Below are 7934 nucleotides of genomic sequence, written 5' to 3'. Positions count from 1 at the left end.
CCTGCTTTTGTGGCTTTTAGTTTCAAAGATCTTAAAAAACAAGAGAGAGTGAGTGGTGAGGAACCTAAACAAGTTCATGTCTGAGCCTAAACAACTAAAACTAAAATTCCAAGCCTCTGTTTTGTTCCTCTCTTAATAATATAATCGTGGCCAGATGTATGGTGCCTATTTCTTCAAAATAAACTGAACTTTAGAGAAAAAAAAGACTTCTTTCGTAACAATTTGCCGATGCAGTACATCAGTACATCAAGCTCATGCCAGAGAAGAATTGGCTGACATGCATATTTTCCAGTTCATGCATCTTATGGGTAAATTATCTTTTATTTATGCTTCTATGCTTAGTTCAATACAATAAACTTTTCTATTGGGTCACTGAAAAACTTTATACCATGCCTGAACAGTGATTTTCAGTATACACAGCACATGCTGCCTTTCAAATACAGCATCACACGTGTTGAGACAGCTCAGTACCATGGTACTGGACACAAAGCTGTGCCCCATCCAGGGAACCTCAAAGGGCCCAGCAGTGGTGGGTAGTTAGTAGGAATCTGTGTCAGGAGAATGAACTACAAAAGGGGTAAAGGCATTTCCTGACATGACACAGCTGCAAGAACATGCACCTGAGCAGCTCAAACCAGGGAGGGGATTGAAGCTGGACCAGTCTTCAGCTGCAGTGGAGCTGTAATCCCAGCTGCCCCTGTGGCAGGTGACAACTGAGGCAGAGCCTGGGGTATTCTGTGTGCCTGTCACTCATGTGCCATCGCCGCAAGAGCAGATGGGGCAGGCACGGCACGCAGGGACCTGCCTGCGCAGCAAGTAAATACACAGGGCTCATTCAAGGAGCTCCCCCTGCATACGCTCACTGGTTCACCCTCAGCCCAGTCCCGAGTGTGGACAGTCGGCAAACTTGGCCTCAGGCCCAGCCTTGAGGCTGCTCTTAAAATTCAGTGTTGATGCAGCGCCAGTGTCAGCGTTAGCATTGCATCCCTCAGGATCCCGGCTTCCTGCATGCGTGCTGAGCAGGACACGCTGCATCCCTCAGGATCCTGGCTTCCTGCATGCGTGTCGAGCAGGACGCGTTGCATCTCTCAGGATCCCGGCTTCCTGCATGCATGTCGAGCAGGACGTGTTCCATCTCTCAGACTCCATGCTTCACTCCCCTGTGCGGACACATCAGACCAAACATGTCCCAGGGTAACTGCTGTTTGCTCCTCGGAGGGTTGCAATGGCAAGGCAGAAGGAACTCAACTCTTCCTGACAAAGCAAGCTGCATGGAAGCAACGTGTTAGTTTAGCTCAGGCTGTGAAGCACTTCTGAAAAGGCAGACCTCTTCTTGGTATGTTTATACATATAAAGGATCTGCATATACATGCCACATGTCTTAGCACATGGACTCAGCCATATGCACCCATGAATACACACATGCTTCCTTCCGTGTGCGGCCGTGTGCGTATGTATCCCTCTGCCAGCACCAGATTTCTGGCAAGCGGCTCCTTCTGCCCTTGCCCCACAAACAGCAGGCACTAATTCTCCCATCTGCAGACTTCACCCTCTTCCTTGCCTTGCTTTCTTGCCTGCCAGCAAACATGCCCTCTCTTTACCTAGTCAGTCTTGCAGCCTCATCACCACTTCCTAAACTGGTGTTTTTTAATCAAGCCCATTATCTGCTGAAGCCTGGTGCCACCAGGGGAAGAGCTGTAAGGCCCAAATGGTGCAGTGATTAGCCAGCACGATGCGAGAAGCCCATTCATGTCCCACCTCTGACTGACACCCCACGGCACAGCTGGACATACCCAAAAACCCCAAAGCCACACACCCCAGGCACAAGACATGCCACTCATCTCTGCCTTGGCCTATGGTGGACTGCATCGCATATTGATGATACAAACACAATAGCAAGAGAACACAAACAGGGGTGTCAAATATACTGATTTCTATTTTTCTTTCATTTTCTACATTTGTCTATTTATAGGTTATTGTAATCCCATGTAGCATTGCAATGCTTTGGCTCTAAGCCAGAGGCAGTAGTATTTTGAGGCAGTTGACTGCAAGGTTAAAAATGGGGTTAATACATTTTCAAACACAGCTTTAACATTAGGTGGTCATCTGCTTTCCCTGTTAGACCAGTCTTTTTAACCTTTAGCTATGCTATTTAGATGTATGCTATTAATGCGATTTCATGGTTATTTGTAGAACTCACTCTGTCCCAGCGCTTCTATCTTCTGTGTTTCAAGAGACAGCATCAAATCTAGTTTCCTCCACTGTGAAGATTAAACCTTCACAGAGAACTGAATTAGGTCTTACGCCCATACAAGTGTTAAGTTCAGGGTGGGGTGGAGATGGGGTGGATGTTTGTTCACTTTTTACCACAAATTTGAGTCCAAGTCCTGTAACATTTGTTTTGACAGCACTTCAAGGAAGCTTGAAAGAGCAGCCTGATGCCTGTCCAAATCACCTTTGTATCATTATGTCAGGTATGATTACCATGCCTCTTTCTAGCACCTCCTCCCTATGAAAAACAGTCAGATGAAAATGAAAGGCAAAGGAGGGTAAAAGGAAAACAAAGTGTAGATGCGGGTAACTCTGCGATTTTGATTGAAAACATTCTTACAACACAAACAGTCCTAAAGCGGGCCTAAAGCACGTCTCTTCCACATGTTTTATGCTCCTCCCTCATCCTCCAATCCTTCCTAGGTTGTGTCATTTTAAAAACCTACAAGCTGGGACATCAAAGAAAGGGTAGGCATAAGGGGAAAGCTAGCACAGAGGCACTGTAAAGAATTAATACACAAAGACCTGTGGGATTAGTGGCTGGAGATTTAAGTCTGTGCACAGTCACAGAGCAGTCTGTGCAGACATGGCATGCAAAAAGATTTGCCTTGAATATCAGAGTTTCTTGGCCAAGGGTTTTGTCAGCTTTGCCTTGCAGAATGGGAAGGCAAAGGCAGCACAAGCAGATCAACACTGAACCAACAGCTGAGTTACTGCCCCAACACCAGCCCCCTTCCTCCCCATCAGGGCCGTCACAGAGGCTGGTTTGGTTCTGTTGGGACAGTTTGTTTTGTGTTTGGAAGGATACAATTTGTCCTTGAGGTTTTTCTGGTTTCTGGACAACCAATATTTGGGGCTATGCCATAGATTCCATCAATGCGGGAGCCTGCTGCGCCTTTTCTTTCTAGACCGAGCCCCCAGCCTGCGAGACCAGCATGGTGTCTCTTGATCCTTCCAAATGAAATTAGGAAAATGGGCTGGCTGACTTGCATCTGCCCTACACGGCAGGAAACAACACTGCAGAGAGGGCGCATTTGCTAGGGAAAGTAATAAATGCAATTTCCTCCGTGAATTAGCTGTGCCACGCTGGCTCCAAAAGGGGTAGAAGGGAGAACAAGAAAAGAGCCACTGTCTGTTAAAAATACCAGCCCCTGACTTATCAAAGGAAGTGGGATACCAGGTCAACACTTCAAAACCCAATGACAGCAGTTCAGGGGATTTGCTCAGACCCCTTTCCTTAGCTCAATTTTTACGGGGCACTGGGTACTTTACAGCGAGCAAGGAGCCCTCTGTTCCTTTGAGGACTGGAGGATAGACCAAGGGGAGGGCAAAGCAGGGCACCCAGTTGCAGCCCCAGCTCTCTCAGTTCCTAAAGTGACCTTGTGTAAAAGCAGGAAGAATTTCAGGTCGGCAGAATGTAATTACTCCGGTTGGAAAGTGGCCAAGATTGTGGCATTAACATCCCTACTGCCTCTAAAACATGCCATAGGGCCAGAGCTATAGATTTCTCCATCGCTGGAAAAACAGCACTGGAGAGGTAGAGGAGCCTGTAAACTTTGTGAGCAGCTTGAATTGTTATAGTGGGGGTTGCAAAAGCAGCCAGACTTTCCAAATCTCTCTTTTAATTTAAAAAACATGGCTAAACGAAAGGAAAATGGTCGATATTTCCTTCCCTTTCCTCTCTTTTAGGAAAGGAAGAAGAAATTCCTACAAAACTGTGGCAAATGCATCCTGGTGCAATAGCACACACAGATTATTTCTGTTTGCACCAGATTATTTTTTCCCTTCACTTCCCCCACCCTCATTGCTTTTTGCAAATCAATCTAATTCGGGACAATGTCTACAGCAGACAGAACACTCGATTCTAGGGCTGAAGACTGAGAAGCTACAGTGCCCCCAACAAAACAAGGGTGAAACCCCCTTTTCTAAGCATCTCCTCCTACTTTGCTGCTGTTCAGGGGAAGCCAGAGTGCCCTACACAAAGTTTTAACAGGACCTTCTGTAGCACAAAAGGCAATAATACTAATGCAGAATATTGGGTCTTGCTGAGTTTCATTGCAAGCAGAAACATCTCGTACAGTCAGGTGTGGAGGTTTCCTGTACAGGTCTTCAAAATCCAGGGGCCTGATGTGGTGCTGGAGGAGGAGAAGGAACACACTAACACAACAGCTGCATTGGATTATATTCAGAATTCTCAGAAACATAAAGAAACACTTTCCAGCATTCGATCACTTGTGTTTCAGGATTAGTTTTGAAAAGGCAAAAGTGAATTCTTCCTTTTCCTGGCACTCTCCCCTTGACCCACAGGGGATCAATCAGCTTGTAAGCTGCAGAGGCAAATTTGCACACAATAAAGATTCTTTTCAGATACAGCATTTGGCAGGGGCTCATTAGGTGAAAAAAATGGCACTGTTTTAGTTAGGGAATGGCATTAACTTTTCTTCTTGCAAAAGGCAGAGGGTATCAGTTACACAGAAAAGGCATGAAGTTATGCAGATGGGGGTCCCCACAGGCAAGCCTGAGGGACTTGGAGAGCCATGTGGCATCACCATGTATTGCACGTGCAGTCACGCCACATGTTGTGGCTGTGCTGTATGACCACTTTTAGATGAGAGCTGTGTCTCCTCACATGATCACTGTACCAAAGAGCTTGACAAAAGATGAAGCTGTCACTGTCACCATCTCTCACATCCTTTTTTACTATTTATTTTTTCCTCTTTTTTAAAAACCAGACTCTGAAAGCAGATCATGACGGAACACTTATATTTTCAAAGTTAGCTTCTGACCTTCTCTGCTATAAAAGAAAGTGTTAAAAATGCTGGAGGCCCAAAACTGAAGCAAAAGAACCTAATTTTTTAAGTGTCAAGATTTCTCAGTCTCATGGTATTAGAGGCCTGGTCTCTGAGTGGCAAGATTGCTGGAAGATCTTGAGGCTTTCAGCGTCAGGATCGTGCCTATCACACCTGAGCTGCAACATCTAAACACACATGCAGGTGCACCACATTCTTTCATTGCATTGCTACAGTTCTTGCTCTTATAGTTGTTCCCATGTCATGAGAGCTAACAAAAGATGCATAATCTACCTCCTTACTCTGCCAGGGGAAAATCTATAGACTATGCCCACACTGATGTTGCTCTTGTTTGCACCCAAGAGTCAAATGAAAGTCAACCACTCCTGCACAGATTTTTGGTGGAAGTGCATTTGCTATTTATTAGAACAAGGGAAACCAGGAGAAGACTGCCAAAGAAACTCCCATGACTGCAAGTGAAGCACTTGATGCTATTTCTTATATATGCACAAAGTTGTTCGGTCCCAGCACATCCAACCCTCACAGCAGAATCCCTCCTTCCTCTATTTTCATAGAGCCATAGAATAGGTTGGGTCGAAGGGACCTTCAAAGGTCATCTAGTCCAACATTTTGACTCACTACAATTGCACTTCACCTGTAGCATCAGCCCAGATTGAAGCCCAAACGATTTTATGTGCCAGAGAGAATAGCTCTACTGGGCAGATTAAAAGAAGAGACAAAATAATGCAGGCATGAGGTGTCTCAGAATATGCAAAATGATGATGCCCTGCTGTAATACAGAAAAACCACCCAAGAAGAGGATAAGCATAAGCTCAAGTGAAAAGAGAAGCAGGAAAAACTGACCACACACTTGTGTTTGGGGCAGGGAAAGGAAGCTCAGACTAATATTATTTCAATCACAACACATTCAAATGATGAAACAAAGCTGCCCATGGCAGCACTGCCTCAAAGGCGCTGTGTAGGTCCAGGCCCTGCTGAGACTGTGCAAGTGGAATTGTGTGATAATGCTCAAGCAACATATCTCTACTCCCAAGCCTGTAGCTTATGGCAGTTGGACAATCACTGCAGGTGCTGCTTTTATAAATAACAATTTTCAAAGCCTTAAACTCGTCTTGGTTGAAGCGCAAGCAAGCCATACATCTAAGGGAGCAGCAGCATTAATCTATTAAACACTGAATAGGTGAGTTGCCCCCAGACTGCAGCCTTTAAAGTATTCCTCAGTTCTTGAGGAATTGGGACATGAATCAAAAGCAGCAAGAAACCACCGAGGATTTACTGGATGCTCACAGTATGGTCACCGATTGCAATATGATGGTCCCAATGGAGATCAGGAAAGAGTATTCCCTGTTTTAGAATGGCAGCAGTGTAATTTTCTAGCCTCCCCATGCATGATTGGGGGTCTCACATTTCTGGATGATTTGGATTAGTGTAATTTTAATCTGTCACAACGCTCATTCCATCACCAGCTCTGGCAGCAATCCAGGCAGAGGACAGAAAACCTCCAACACATTTTCTTTGGGAGCCTTCGTCCCCCCATCCTCTTCATGTCAATGGTGTTGGAGCTTTTTCTGACTCAGAAATAAGCCTGTTTTATATTCCTGTTTCCTCCAAGAGCCTGAAATAATCACACAGCCATCTGCCACAGGTATCATTCTTCCCATTTTACCATATCATAATGTGACTCAAAGGCCACAGAGTAGGCTAGTATCAGAACCAGGAAGATGTACTAAGTATTTTACACTCTAAAAGAATAAAAACATTATGCAAATAGCAAATTATCATGAGCTATTTTATTTGGTTCTGGTTTGCATCAGTTTTGAGAAAAAGGTGTTGACTACATGAAGAGTCCTTCACTCTATATCATACTAAAATAAGAGGGGGGCGGAAAAAGCATCAATAGTCAGCTAAAAATAGATTCCCAAACTTTCCTTTAGTGACAGCAGCAACTAAGAGCAGGAAACAGCCCTGCTGAACAAAACCCTAGAATTGTGGCATTTCTCATATGTGCTGGCAGATTAAAATGTGATAGTTAAGGAGCAATCCCCCTCCTCTTTCTGCAACCATCCACCATGTCTCCCTTGAGTGGGGAGCAGCATCCCCCTTGCAGGATCAGCTGGTAAAGAGGAACAGCAGCTCCTCCACTACCATGATGTATCAAAGCTAATTTCATGGTGTGTTCTTTGGTATCTCCTGTAAGCTATCAAGAGATAAGATGCTCCTTACCTTCAGGATATCTTTTCTACATAGGAGAGCTGTTCAGCCTGGCCCAAGAAGAGATTAACAGTTGTTGTTCTCTAAGAGTTTGAGCACTGATTTTTCTCATCCACTCAGATCCTCCCCAGCCAACACCACTGCAAGGCAACAACTTTGGGGAGGGACAGAAGGATCCTAATCAGTTCGCACACCTCAGCTTAATCTGCTGCCTATACACTAGCTGCATCATCCCTATTCTGCAGCTCTTAGCACTTACCTAGAGCTTCTGAGCACTGAGAGGCTTATGAATTGTCCCAACTCACCACAGCCCATCCAGGACTTGGGATGTACAGCGGAGTGGAATGCTTTGTGGGAGACCCAAACACACCATTCATGGTTGCAATGCCTCCTAGCTCTTATTAAAGAGAAAGATTAGCCTTTACAAGTATCCAGTCCTCTCTCTGAATTAGCCACCACATCACACAAAACTCACTTGGATTCACTCCTGAGCTGGGGCTGCTGTGAAAGAGTCCCTTTAAAGATAAATGAAAAGCATGCCATCTGTAAATAAAGCAACCTGCACCTATGAAACCAGACATCTTCACTAGGAAGAAAGGATCTCAAGCCGAAGGCAATAAAATATCTCAGTAGGACTGTTGG

Source organism: Strigops habroptila, chromosome 4 (genome assembly GCF_004027225.2).
Source record: "Strigops habroptila isolate Jane chromosome 4, bStrHab1.2.pri, whole genome shotgun sequence".
Taxonomy (NCBI): Eukaryota; Metazoa; Chordata; class Aves; order Psittaciformes; family Psittacidae; genus Strigops; species Strigops habroptila.
The sequence above is the reverse complement of the archived record's forward strand: the minus strand, read 5'-3'. Positions refer to the sequence as shown.